Source organism: Orycteropus afer, unplaced genomic scaffold (assembly GCF_000298275.1).
Source record: "Orycteropus afer afer isolate SDZICR_OR568_19922 unplaced genomic scaffold, OryAfe1.0 scaffold00086, whole genome shotgun sequence".
Classification (NCBI taxonomy): Eukaryota; Metazoa; Chordata; class Mammalia; order Tubulidentata; family Orycteropodidae; genus Orycteropus; species Orycteropus afer.
In genome coordinates this window covers 10619237-10634924 of record NW_006921673.1, presented here as the reverse complement: position 1 = coordinate 10634924, position 15688 = coordinate 10619237, and positions in this window count along the sequence as shown.

Below are 15688 nucleotides of genomic sequence, written 5' to 3'. Positions count from 1 at the left end.
TGCGATGATGGGCTCGAGTATAGCAGGGATTGTGGGGCTGGCGCGGGATTGGGCAGTGTTTCGTTCTGCTGTGCATGGGGTCGCTATGAATCAGAAACGACTCGACGGCACTTAACAACAACAACAACAACAATGAACCCAGTCCAAGTATTTGATTCCAAGAAGTACTAGAGGAAAAAAAAAAATGTAAGGATGAGTTTTCTGAATTGGTTCTTGAATCTGACTAATCTTAAAGCCACTAGTGACTTTGCTTGCATTAGTAAAGAGTACTGCTAATACAGTGCTAATATACACAACACATGGTGTGATGTGACAATAGAAATGTGCAAAATACCATCACTAATGAAGCAAATACTTGTGAGAAACAAGGCTCTGAGTAATTACATATTTAGTGCTTTTCTAAAATTTCACCAGAATGAGAATTATAGGAAGGCTGGTTGATTGGTACTCTTTTACCTAGAAAAGTGGCAGAAGAAAGAGATGAGCTCAGGAATTCATAGTCATGCCTCAAGTGTCACATAAAAGACCTCAAAGTTACCACTTGTGAATTGAAGGAATTTTGCATGTAGTAATAGAGCTGATATTATTAAAAACAAAATCTGAAGTTTTATTTTAAGAGTGGCTGAATTACAATGCCAGCTGAATTCCCAATCTTGAGTGGTGTCTGAAATTAAAGTTAGGAAATTGATTAAGAAGAATGAGATACTGAAACTTGGGATGGGGCACATGTGAGGATAATCAGGAAGCACTGAAGTAAGACTGGGCAATCTACTTCTGTAAATATTTACCACCTCAGAAACCCAAAGGAGGTTGCTGTAAGTTGGAATAGACTCAACAACAGTAGGTTTGGTTTGGTTTTTTTGAGGAGGACCTGGAGGTCCTAAATTCTGTTGAATTACTCCTGTCATCAGAAACACCCTTCTTACTCCCATCTTAGGAGATCACTCTCCACCTTTCTCTGCTAAACAATCCTCCCCAGTGAAACCATTATCCCTTTTACCACCATCTGACAAGAGTAAACCAGCTGTGCCTGAAAGGTCTTTAACTGAGATATCACCTGGGGCATCACATGAGGCAGATGGATGCCTTATAAGACATTACTGAATGTCCCTGTGATCAACCCCTACCACCAATATGTGCTTCTAGATATATAACTAGACTTAATGCACAAAAAACCACAAGAGGTGAAGTACAAAGTGTTCCAGGAGGAGGTGGACTACACTTTTATCAAGAACTGCTTGATTTTTCTAATATATTCAATCAATACCCTAGGAAATATGTGTGGAAATAGCTTTAAAGGGTATGTAATAATGCTGCAAGGAACATAAAGTTGTGTAAGTCTGACTTTATTAATATGGGTTCACTAAGCACAGATTCTTCAATGTTTCAGCTAAAGAGGTTAGAAAAGTATCTAGTATTTACTTTGTTGATTCACGGAAGCATGGATTAAGAGGTAGCCTATATTAAATCAAGTTGAAATGCCAGACTTGCCTTGATATACCATAGAAAAAGTATCTAAAGGCTTAGAGAAATTGGTATGTTAGACCCACACATGGAATGACCAGAGGACATACCTATTACCACTATGGTAAGGAACAAATCTATGAAAGATGCTCTAGTATCCTTGAAGACAGCTATGATCACTACAGTATGTAAGCCAGGTTTGGCAGTGGGAACTGCCCTAACTTAATTAAAACAAACAAACAAACAAGCAAACAAAAAAAAAACCTAACTGCTATAGGGCTGATTGGATCCCATGGGATACACTTGGCAGCATAGATAAGGTAGGCAGTTACCATAATGGACCAAAAACCAAAAACCAAATTCACTGCCATCAAGTTGGAACTGTCTAGATTGCACCTAAAAACAATCAGTTTCCTTTATTTATTAAATACTTTGAAAATTAATTCTAACCTATTTGATATGTTTGTGAAGCTCTATGTTGTATAACAATATGTCTTTTAACTCCTTTTGTATTTTTCAACATACTTAACAATTATCTATATTCTTTTTATTTCCAAACCTTTCTGGAGCTTGAAATACAGTAATTATATGGCTTTATAAGTAATATTTTCATTGCAAAGCATACAAAAAATTTTAAGGTATTGTTATTTGGTAATAAAAATCAAATGATCTTATTTAAATTGGACAGTAAGTATTGGTACAATATTTTTAAATATCCACATCTGTTTGATTCTAGTTCAACTAAGCAAAGGGAAGTTGGAGGAATGTTGACATTAAGATTTAGCATGAAAATAATGCATAAAGAATAGATGTTGCATATGTCATTTATAAAAATGTTATTTTTATTATTTTTATTTTTTATATACAACAAAGTTAAGTACAATTTGTGACTAACACATTTTGTAAAAATTAAAAATACATGGCTCTATGGTAAATATGTGAAAAATAAATATATACAAATAAAGAAATTTTATTTTTCTCAAAATTATAATCTCAAGTATCTATTGTATGACATAATAGGGTCTCATAGTTAATATCAAGGAACTCTGCTGGCATAGTTGATAAGGCATTTTGTCTGCTAACCAGAAGGTAAGCAGTTCAAACCCATCAGCTGCTCCGTGGAAGGAAGATAGGCAATCTAGTTCCATAAAGATGGACAAACTTGGAAACCCAGTGGGGGTTGCTATGAGTAGGAATTAACTCTATGGTAGTGCATTTGGTTTTGGTAGTTAATACCAGTATAAGTCAAGTTTAATAGATGTCATTTTTTCAGATATTTAGGTGTTTAATTACTTTCTTTGCAGCTTCATTAGCACAATGACAGATCTTTAGTCATTTCAATTTTAAACAAAAAAAAAAAAGTTTAGCACCACTCTTCAGAGTGGCTAAAATAAGCATCAGTTGATTTGTTTTCTAGCAACTCATTTCCCATAATGTCTCAAAACTACCACTTTTTTTTTTTTACTGTGAAAATCCCTCCTTTCTAGCTCCAACTCTTGGGCAATTTACTTCTACAGAGATACCGCCTCCGAAACCCAGGAGGTGTTGCTATGAGTCAGGATCAACTCCATGACAGTGAGTTATTTTTTCGTTGTTTGTTTCTCTTTCATATAGTATTGTCTATCGTGGTGCCTTGTCTAACTCTCTCTGTGAAGAAATGAATCAAGGAAGTCCAACCGCTTGGCCCATAATTTATAAGGAACATGTATGTTAAGCCTGATTGATAACCATTTTCTCTAGAAATACATAAGAAGCTCTCTCTAAACAGAGCAAAGTAGAGTCAAGAGAGATTCTTGAAAACAGTACTATAGGCACATTTAGAACTTTCAATCTTCACACATTAAGCCAGGTTAACCTCTATACTTCCAAGTTATGTGAGTCATTACACACTCAATTTAACTTAGAGTAGTTCAAGTTTTGGGTACAGAGATCAAAAGCATCATCACTAACCCAAAGATTTAAGTGAAGCTTCTCCATTCAAAAAGCCACAGTACACAGCTGTAGGGTCAACACTAAAAATTCCAAAACGTGTACACTACAAATTCTTCAGGAAGTGAAAAATGGTAGAAATTTGCAAGGACATATATTTGAATTTCTCTATTATTTCTTGGCTATAGTTCACTGCAGATTGATCCCTTTAAATCAAGTTCACCAACTGACTGAAAAATTAATTCATTCAAATTATTTCAAAATTTTTGGCTATTTGTCTAAATTTTATACCTAATTCTTCCCACATTGATAAACCGATTTAGGGTCCCAGAGGCTATCCAAGATATTAAAAAATAACTCCCTAGAGAATTGCTTCCTAACGTGCTACTGTAGCTTCCTACTCATACAAAGACTATTACTGACTTTCTAGAGTAGCTAGAAAGTACAGAGTTTAAAAAAAAAAAAAAAAGAGTCGCCATGGTGTCTATTCTGACTTCATATGTACAAAATTGGCATAAATCTATGCAAGAAAACCAAAGAGAATGAGGAAGAACATACCTTGAAGCTAGGCACTATATAGTCACTGAATGTTACAGAACATAGAAAATAATTCCATCCAGGGAAAATGGGCAAGCATTTGAGGAAAATATTTTTATGATAAACATTACAAATATATACATATGTAAATAGAGCATTTTTATCTTTTCTGAATTGACAATCTCTAACATTATTGTATGTTACAAAAGAGTCTTATCTCTAATAAACAGTAAAGAATTACTAATGTTGTTTAATACTACATCTATAAAACAACTCATAGCATTTGATCATATACTCTTGAAATCTTCCTGAGGTGATGTCTTAGTTCTCTAGTGCTGCTATAACAGAAATACCACAAATGGATGGCTTTAACAAACAGGAATTTATACTTTTACAATTTAGGAGGCTATAAATCCAAATTCAGAGTGCTGGCTCTAGGGGCTGGGTGAAGGTCTTTGACCTTGGGTTTCAGTTCTGGTTCTTGTTCCAGGTCTACTGGGGCTGGAGACATCTCCTCCTCAGGCAACTGCTGTCTGCTGAAGTTGATGAACCCAAGGTCAGCAGGTAAAATGGAACATTCTCAAGATCAGTAGGCAACCCGGCAGGTCGGTGATTCAAGTTCAGGAACTGGAGATGAAGAATTGGTCAAATGCAGGATCCTGATGTGCCAAAAAATTAGAGACCTTCCTCAAAGTGTCTCCTTGTATACTAGAAGCAAACCACATTCGGAAAGCAATTGTTTGCCTCTGATTAAGGTCTCACAGCAGATTCCACATTGGAGGTTGTTGGCATACATCTTTAACTACCACCAAAAAATCCAAACCAAACTCACTGCTGTGGAGTCGAATCTGACTCATAGCAACCCCTCCTTGGGTTTTCGAGGCGGTATTACTACAGTTAGAGGAAGTGCAGCCAGAATGCTCCTTGGAAGCAAGAATGGCCAGACTTCATCTCACCTATTTTGGTCATGTTGTAAGAATGGACCATTCCCTGGAGAAGGATGTCATGCTTGGTAGTGTGGAGGGTCGACGAAAGAGGGGAGGCCTTCAACGAGATGGATTGATATGGTGGCTGCAATGATGAGCTCAAGTATAGCAGGGATTGTGGGGCTGGCGCGGGATCGGGCAGTGTTTCGTTCTGCTGTGCATGGGGTCGCTATGAGTCGGAAATGACTCGATGGCACTTAACAACAACAACAACAACAACATTACTACAGAAGTAGATTGCCCAACCTTCCTTCCAAGGAGTGGCTGATGGGTTTGAACCAACAGCCTTCTGGTTAGCAGTCAAATGCCTTAGGCACTACACCACTAGAGTTCCTTTAACTACCACAGGTGGCCCAAATAATAAATAATAGTTTAATAAATGGAATAAATTGATAAAAAGTGGACTATTACATAGATGATGATGGGTGTCATCCAATGGATTCTAACTCATAGAAACCTTGTGTGACAAAGCAGAATTTCCCTGTAGGGTTTTCTTGGCTGTAACCTTTCAGAAGGGGATAGCCAGGTATTTCTCTCACAGAGCCTCTGAGTGGATTTGAACTGCCAGTCTTTCTATTAGCAGCTGAACACTTAACCATTGTGCCAACAGTGCTCCTTATTACATAGATTTGTGATCTACTATTTACTCTGTCCTTTAAAATTGTTTCCTAATATTTATTTTAACTTCTATATGATAGTTTATTTTTAAAACAGTGAACTCAATTGTATAATTCTATGTATAAATAAGAATATGAACATTTTTGAGAACACACAGCAATAAAACTATAGTGTTCATACGTTTTCCAAGCATACACAAAGCTTATACTTTCTGTTTTGTTGAGTATCCCCCTTTGATCCTCCTTCTCCATAAGACATCACTAACCATTTGGACCCTGCCCAGGTGTTTAAACAGCAACCAAGAGACAATGAACAACTTTTTGCCTTTATCTCAATATTCTTTAATATCCTCTTTGTCAGTCTGTATCTGTATCACTCTCTTGGTCTCTATCTGTCTTTCTGTCTCTCTTGAGGGTCAATTTCTTAGTTTCTCTTTTGTCCTTCCCACCTATACATCTGACTTTTTGTAATCCTGAGTAGATCAGCTAATTTTTATAGTATGTGATAAAGTGTTACATATACAAGAGGAAACAGAGAGACAGAATTATAAGGGGTTTGCCCAATATTATACAATATGTAAACGACAAGGACCAAGTCAAATTCACATGCCCTCTATAATAATACAAATAAAGTTTTAAGGTGTAAAGTACTCTACAACTAGGAAGAAACATAGATTAATATAAAATTCCTCACTACATTATTGTTGTTGTTGGTTGCTGTCTATCATTTTGTTGTCATCCCATTAATGACTGAGTCCTTTAAAAACAGTTTCTCCTACAGCCTCCATTCCCTGAGAGTAACAGTTGTACAACACATTAAAAGAAAATTGATAACATTAACAAAAACTTCAAATAAGTAACAGCATTTCATAGCAATGAGTCAACTCCTTTTTAATGACATTTTGACAACTTTCTTTTCCAACAAAATGTCTGATTAAAGAGAATTGATGAAAACCAATGTCTAAATTCTGCAAGAAGGCTCAACTCAATAATGGGAGAAGCAGGCCATATATGGGAATGATTCACTTTATAGATCACATAGATTAGTGATCTACTATTTACTCTGTCTTTTAAAATTGTTTCCTAATATTTACTTTAATTTCTATATGATAGTTTATTTTTAAAATAGTGAACTTAATTGTATAATTCTATGTATAAATAAGAATATGAACATTTTTGAGAACACACAGCAATAAAACTATGGTGTTCCATATGTTTTCCAAGCATACACAGAACCTATACTTTCTGTTTTGTTGAGTATTCCCCTTTGATCCTCATTCTTCATAAGACATATATATATAAAGATCAACCCCTTCTTTCCTTATTAATTCATTTATTTAAATATTTATTAAATATTCAGACTTTCTGAAAGATCTTTTGCCAATATTTCTATGAGAACTTAAAATGTTAATAAAATTTGAAGAATTCATTCATCTACCAGGAATAAAGCACAAGGAAATAAGTAGGAGTGTACATATGTTAGTAGTTAGATGAATCATCTTTCTAGCATTTTTAAAGCTGTAAAACTGAAGCAAATTAAATATTCCAAAATAAAGAATGCTTTAAAAGTTACAGTACCTCTTCAAATACAGAGCATTACTCAGATTTCATAATAACTTTTATGAATTTAAATTAAGTGATAAAATATTCACAATGCATTAGTTGTCATTGTAAGGTGCTGTCCAGTTGGCTCTGATTTGAACAAAACACTTCTCGGTCCTCCGCCATCCTCACAGTCTTTGCTTGAGCTCATTATTGCAGCTACTGTGTCAATTCATCTTGTTGAGGGTCTTCCCCTTTTTCTCTCATCCTCTATTTTACCAAAGGAGCTCTGGTGGCACAGGGCTTAAGGCATTGAGCTGTTAACCAAAAGTTTGATGGTTCAAACCTACCAGCTGATCTGTGGAAGAAAGATGAAACTGTCTGCTTCCATAAGGTTTACAGACTTGGAAAACTTATAGGGCTTGCAATGTTTAGGAATCGACTTGATGGCAGTAGTTTTTTGATGGAAGCATGATATCCTTCTCCAGAGACTGATCCCTGGAAACAACATGACCAAAGCCCATGGGAAGAAGTCTGGCTATTCTTGCTTCTAAGAAGCATTCCAGTTGTATTTCTTCCAAGACATATTTGATCATTCTTTTGGCAGTCAATATTCTTTGCCAACACCACAATTCAAATGTATCAGTTATTCTGCCACCTTCTTTATTCATTGCCCAGCCTTCACATGCATATAAGGCCCATGGCTTGGGCCGAATGTACCTCAGTCTTGAAAATGACATCTTTGCTCTTTAGAGAGGTCTTTTGCAATGGAGTTAGGCAATACAACACATTATTTTATTTATTGACTGCTGCTCCTATGGGCATTGATTGTAGATCCAAATAAAATGAAATCCTGGACAACTTCAATCTTTCCTCTGTTCATCATGATGTTGCTTATTGGTACAGTCATGAGAACTTTTGTTTCCTTTATGTTGAAGTGCAGTGCATACTGAAGGGTGTAATCTGTTCTTCATCTTTAAGTGCTTCAAGTCATCTTCAATTTCTGCAAATAAGGCATATTGCAGATTGTTAATGAGTCTTCCTCCAGCCTGATGCCTGTTCTTTTTCATATATTCTAGTTTTTCAGATTATGGTGAAAGCATACACCCATCTTCCCTGATTTTAATGCATTTTTGATAATAACGATGTGTAATAATAATAATAATGCATTATGAGGAAAAGTTAGGATATTAAAGAACACACAGATAATAAACTAAATTATTATAGCTTTACATAAATATTTTTTTAGAACATGGAAAAAATAAACTAAGGTGTTAAGAGTGTGTGTATAATTTATGTTGTTTATCTTCCTCTTATTTGGCAGCACTTTCTAATTTTACTATGATTCTATGAATTGTTTCATTTTGTCATCTGTTACATAAGCAATTATTACACAATTATATCAGTAGAAAATCCCACAAAGAAACTAGTAGTCTCAGTTACACAGATAACTTATTTAATTTTAGAGAATTAAAAGATCAACATTGGGAACACAATTTAAATTCATAGAAGAAAGTAAGAGAAGCAACACACTATAAATGACAGAAAGCTAAAAGTTTCCCTTAAATACAGAAACCAATTCTGACAATGAGGATCATGACTGATGAGGTATAAATGACGTCCATCCTGGTTCTCAGTACTTTGGAATACTTTTTTAAAATATAACTATATCTTAAATAATAATAATGTAACTTTTATTGGTTTAAAAAGAAACAGTTCTTCTTGGTGGTGGTGGTAGTAAGACCCTCTGTTCTCCACTGACGTGTTTAATCTCTTTTATATCTAAAGAGATTGATTCAAGATACAACATAATCCTGCAGATTATATTCTGCCTCATTAACATTATGTTCTCTAATACTGCCTCAGTAATCCTAAATTGTACGGTTTACAACATGTAGGATAATCACATGAGATTGAAAAATACAGTATAACTACATAATACTGAGAAACATGGCTCAGCCAAGTTGAGTTGTATTTTGGGGAACACAATCCAATCACAACAATATCTTTCTGGTATTCCCTGCTTTCATGCAAGATCCATCTAACATCAGCAATGATATCCCTTGTTCAACATCGTCTTCTGAATTTGGCTTGAATTCCTAGCAGTTCCCTGTTGATGTACTGCTGCAATCATTTTTTAATTATATTCAGCAAGATTTTACTTGCATGTGATATTAATGATATTGTTGGATAATTTCCACATTATTTTGGAACACTTTTCTTTGGAACTGGCAAGAATATAGATCTCTTCCAATTGGTTGGTCAGGTAGCTCTCTTCCAGATTTCTTGATGTGATGGTTATGTTTGTGTGTTAACTTGGCTAGGCCTGATTGAGTGGCTGGGCAGCTGGATGTAATATTCCCCATGATGAGACTGGTAATCAACTCCATAGTGGATCTACTGTGAGCAGCCGAGTAGCTGCCTTTGGGTATGTGGTCTCCTTCCCATATATAAAAATAGCTTTGGAAATGGTCTATAGCTTATGGCATGCTTGAATCCTGCATGTAGTCGTGCCATTGCTCAGCAGCCTGCCATGCTCTGCTGACATTGGGACATTCAGTGGACATGAATGAATGGCCTGCCATGTGGTTTGGTCACATCAGGACTGTGCCTTTTTACTTGTCAACCTTGGGCTTGTCAACCTCAGCAGCCAGCAGCTATCTGAGTAAAGAAAACCCTCTAGCTTCAGTGGGCTGGGAACAGGAGGCAGAGCTTAAGCCCAAGGCTGAAGGGCTTTAACCCAGCCCCTAGTGCCTGGCACTTTTTTACTCAGACTTACAGCCTCCAAACTGGAAGAGAATAAATTCCTGTTTGTTAAGTCCATCCCATTTGTGGTATATTCCTGTCAGAGTGGCACTAGGTAACCAGAACAGAATATGGTACCAAGAGAGTGTGGTGCTGTTCTGACAGATAACTAAAATGCAGAAACAGGAGTGGAATGTGTCCTTGACCCAAAACCCTGGCTGAGAGACCCTGGCATATGGCATGAGAGACAACAGGAGCAGAGCCCCGACACCAGCATTAAACAGCAACAGGCTTACTAGCCCATGGAGAAGAAAGTCAGGTGCCACTGGGTAGGTGGCTTCCTGGCGGAGTGGGTTGCCTTCAGGCATTAATTAGTAGAAGAGACTGGCATGAAATGGAGTAGCAGTTTGGCAGGCCCATAGAGCAAGAAAACTAAGTGCTTTTTGGGCAGGAAGATTTCCTGAGGAGTGGGTTGCCTTAGGCATTAATCGGCAGAAGCAGAGAGACCAAGGAAATGGGAAGCACAGCGGCCTCAGCCTGAAACGGTAGGACCATGGCCTTTGGGGGTGGAATCATCACAGCCTCTAGGTTTCAAAGAGCCACATCTTCACCATCTTGGCTCTGGAGTGTGAGGCTGCTCTTTCATGTGAGCTAGTGGTATGGAGTCATAGCTGCTACCCAAGAGTGAGGGGACAGGGCTGCCATGTCCAAGAGGGAGAGGAATGGGGCCCACCAGGCCAAAGGAGTGAGGTTGCCACTTAGAAGAATGAGGTGACTGGAGCTAACCAGTAAGAGAGATCTGTACAGATGCCACCCAATGAAGATCTGTACAGATGCCAAGTTGACAAGAGGTGGAATTGTGGTAGTTCAGTTTGTGTGTCAACTTGTCTGGGCCTGGTTGAGTGGCTGGAGAGCTGCATGTATTATTCCCCAAGAGGAGACTGGTAATCAACTCCATGGTGGAACCTACTGTGAGTAGCTGAGTAGTTGCTTTTGGATATCTGGTCAGTTTCTGTTGTTGTTGTTGTTATGTGCTGTCGAGTCGGCCCCGACTCATAGCGACCCCTCCTTGGGTTTCTGAGGCAGTATCACTACAGAAGTAGGATTGCCCAACCTTCCTTCCGAGGAGTGGCTGGTGGGTTTGAACTGCCAGCCTTCTGGTTAGCAGTCAAGTGCTTTAGCCACTATGTTACCAGAGCTCCTTTCTAGTATATAAGAAATAGCTTTGGGAATGGTCCCTAGTTTATGGCAAACTTGAACCCTGTATGTAGCCATGTTGTTGCTCAGTAGCCTGCCATGCTCTGCTGACCTTGGGACTTTCAATAGACTTGAATTAATGGCCTGTCGTGTGGTTTGGTAACATCGGGACTGTGCCTTTTAACTTGTCAACCTCAGCAGCCAGCAGCTGACTGAGTGAAGAAAACTCTCTAGCTCCAGTGGGCTGGGAGCAGCAGGCAGAGCTGAAGCCCAAGGCTGACGGGCTTTTACCCAGCCCCTGGAGCCTGGCGCTTTGAACTCAGACTTAAAGCCTCCAAATTGTAAGAGAATAAACTCCTGTCTGTTAAGGCCATCCCATTTGCAGAATATTCTTGTCAGAGTGGCACTAGGTAACCAGAACACTTAGCATAGATGAATGAGCACTTCCAGCATTACATCTGTTTGCTAAAACTCTCAAATGATATTCCATCAATTCTCTCAGCTTTATTTTTCACTAAAACTTGCAGTGCATCCTGGACTTCTTTCTTAAGTACTGTAGGTTCTTGTTCATTTGCTACCTCCTGAAATGTTTGAATATTCACCAATTCATCTTGGTTTAATGACTCTGCTCATTTCTTCCATCTTCTTTTAAAGTGTTGACATCATTCAAAATTTTGCCCATAGAATTCTTCAATATTGCAACATGAGGCTTGCAGTTTTTCTTTAGTTCTTTCAGCTTGAGAATTGCCAGGGATGTTCTTCTCTTTTAATTTTCTATCTCCATGTCTTTGTACATGTCAGTATAAGACTTTACTTTGTCTTCTCAAATTGTACTTTGAAATCTTCTGTTTTGCTCATTTACTTCATCATTTCTTCCATTCAGTTTTGAATCTTCCACTCAAGAGCAAGATTCAGAGTTCCCCTGAGATCTGTTTGGGGCGTTTCTTATTTTCTTTCTTCTTCTTCTTTATTTTTTAAATGACCTTTTGCTTTCTTCATATATGAAGTCCTTGATGCCATCCCACAATTCATCTGCTCTTCTGTCATTAGTGTTCTGTGAGACAAATCTATTCTTGAGATGGTCTCTTAATTCAAGTGTAATATACTCAGGGTTGTACTTTGGCTGTTGGGCCACTTTTAAAATTTTCTTCAGCTTCAATTTGAATTTACATATGAGCAATTGATGACTTATTCTGCAGTCAGCACCTGGCCTTTTACTGATGGATGATACTGAGCTTCTCCATTGTTGCTTTCTGCAGATGTAGTAGACTTGATTCCTATGTATTCCTTCTGGTGAAACCCATAGAACTCCCTATATATATGTTTAGTGACCATTTATGCTGTTGGAAACAAGTACTTGAAATAATTAAGTCATTGTTCTTGGCAAATTCTATCATGTGGTCGCTGGTGTCATTTCTACCACCAAGGCCATATTCAAGTACCAATCCTACTTGTTTCCTGTTTTCATATGCCAACTAATAGGAATTATCGATTCATCTTGATTGTGGGTTTGACCAATTTCAGGCTGTAGAAGCTGGTGTAAATCTTCAATTATTTTATCACTGGCATTAGTGGTTGGTGTGTAAATTGGAATAATATTGTTATTAACTGGTCTTTTTTATATGTGTATGGATCTTGTCCTATCACTGACAGCATTTTACTTCAGGATAGATCTTGAATATTCTTTTTTAACAATGAACGCAATACTATTCTTCTTCCATTTGTCATTCTTGGCATGTTGTTGTTGTTGTTGTTATGTGCCGTTGAGTTGGACCCAACTCATAGCAACCCCTCCTTGGGTTTCCGAGGCAGTATCACTACGGAAGTAGATTGCCCCATCTTCCTTCCAAGGAGTGGCTGATGGGTTTGAATCACCAGCCTTCTGGTTAGCAGTCAAGTGCCTTAGCCACTATGCTACCAGAGCTCCCATTCTTGGCATAGTAGACCATATGTTTACCTGATTCAAAATGGTCAATCCCCTGTCCATCTCGGCTTGCTCACACCTAAGATTTTGATCTTCATGCATTTCATTTCATATTTGACAACTTCCAATTTTTCTAGATTCACAGTTCAAACATACCACATTCCAGTTATTAATGGATGTTTGTAGCTGTTTCTTCTCATTTTGAGCTGTACTGCACCAGCAAATACAGGTTCTGAAAGCTTTACTCCATTCATATCATTGAAGCTGACTCTATTTTGAGGGGGCACATCTTCCCTAGCCATATTTTTAGTGTAGCAGACAACATTCTACTGCTATTTATAAGATTTTCACTTGTCAATTTTTTTAGAAGTAGTTTGTCATGTGCTTTTTCCAAATTTGTCTTAAATCTTCTTGATTTGAAAGCAAACAGGAAGCATAATATAAAATGAAATGTAAGTTTCTCTATCCTTCTCCTCCAGAGGTTGTTGTTAATTTGTTGTTAGGTGTCATTGAATAGGTTCTGATTTATAATGACCCCAGATACAACAGACCGAAATACAGCCTGGTCTTATACAATTCTCACCATCTTTTCTATGCTTGCACCCAGCATTGCAGCCATTGTGTCAGTTCATCTTGTTGAGGACTGGGTTTCCTCTTTTTTGCTGATCCTCTGCTTTACCAAGCATGATATTCTTTTCCAGGGTCTGGTTCCTCTTGATGTTATGTCCAAACTATGTGAGACAAAGTCTCACCATCTTTGCTGCTAAGGAGCATTCTTGCTGTATTCTTCCAAGACAGATTTTTTTGTTCTTCTGCCAGTCTATGGTAGAGTCAATATTCCTCCCCATCCCCATAATTCAAATGTATCAATTCTTCCTTCTTTCATCTTCCTTATTCATTGCTCACCTTTCACATGCATAAGAATTTAGGTGTATGTACTTAATTATAACCATAACAATAAATAATGCCTATGCATATCTTTATTGAGTTATTCAATTTAGTCTGTATCAATTGATCTGCCACTGAAATGGGAAGAATTTAATATCTTGAATGACCTACTCATATTTATATCCTAACTTATGTTTACAAATATTATTATTATTTTACATAATTGGAAGTTTCAGATAGATTTTATTTTCTTCCAGACTGAATCCTTTATCTTTACATAGGCTCAAACATAATCATTTTCTCTATCAACAGATGGGTTTAGAAGCCTTCTCAAGTATTTTCCCTGAAAGTCAACTTCTTCTCATCCTCTTTTTTCCCCTTATCCCTGTCTCTTTACCATACATGACAGAATCATCTGTTTATCCAAGGGCCTTGTTATGAATTTTATTGTGTCTCTCAAAATATGTGATGGAATTATAATCTGTTTGGTGGTGGGTGTAATCCCATTTGGGAATAGGGTTTTCTTTGTATGTTAATGTGGTTATAATAGTGTAGAGTGTGTCCTAAATGTAATCAATTCTGAGTTATATGGAACAGCATGGGCACAGAGATAAGGAGTTCTGGTGGTGCAGTGCCTAAGGCATTTGACTGCTAATCAGAAGGTTGGAAGTCCAGACTCTGCAGAGTTAGAACTCTGCAGAAGGAAGTCCAGCCACTCTGCAGAAGGAAGTCAGGGAAATCTATTTCTGTAAAGATTTACTGCCTTGGAAACCCAGTGGGGGTCACTATGAGTCAGAATCTACTCGATGGCAGTGGAGCAAAGGAGAACAAACTGGTGAAAGCAGAAGGACATGTGAGACTCAGTAAAGAACTGATGAATGCTGGGGCTATCTACAGAAACTGAGGAAAGGATTTTCCCCAGGGGATGACGGAGAGAGAGAGTTCCCCTACAGCCAGTGCCCAGAATTCAGAATTCTAGCCTTTTAAACTTGAGGAAATAAATTTCTGTTCTTTAAGACCACCCACTTGTGATATTTATTTTTAAAGAAGTACCAGAAAACTAAGATAGACCTCTTTTAAGGTTGTATATTTTTTAAAAATATATTTTTTTCTTGTGACTGGTAAACTCTTTGCTTATTTTTAATATGTTTTCATTTTATTACGTGGTGAGAGATAGATTTAAGTGATCCTAACTTTATTTTCCTGTCATTGTCGGAGCATAATGCATGTCATAATGTCATAATATCATAATACATGTCTTTTCTGCAAGGAATATTGAGTGGAGACAACACATTCCTCTTTTGGATGATTCTAGAATTTTTTTTTTTTTTTCTTTATTGCTATTGGTAAAGAATACTGGTATTGGTGACTCAGCAGTACTGAGCCATTTCAATAGAAGAACAAATTCTCTAGCTAAAATTGCATGTGTTATAATTATCAATACAGAAGTATATTAAGCAAAAAATATAAACTGATTGAAGTTTACTTTTTATGATTTGTAAATCAGGTTAGCGTTTCTGTTAAATGCAACACAACACACTGCTGTGGAGTCAGATTTGACTCATAGCCACCCCTCTTTGGGTTTCCCAGGCGGTATCACTAGGGAAGTAGATAGCCCAACCTTCCTTCTGAGGAGTGGCTGGTGGGTTTGAACCCCCAGCCTTCTGGTTAGCACTCAAATGCCTTAGGTACTAAGCCACTGGGGAGTCAATAATGTTGCAAAGAAGATAGAACTTCCAATGAGTCTTATATTCTAGCTTAAGGATAATAAAACAATGCATGGTAATTACGATCCCATACAGTATTGTCTTGAAGAACAATTATTGATTTACCCTAAAATATAATTATTGTCTGGCTTT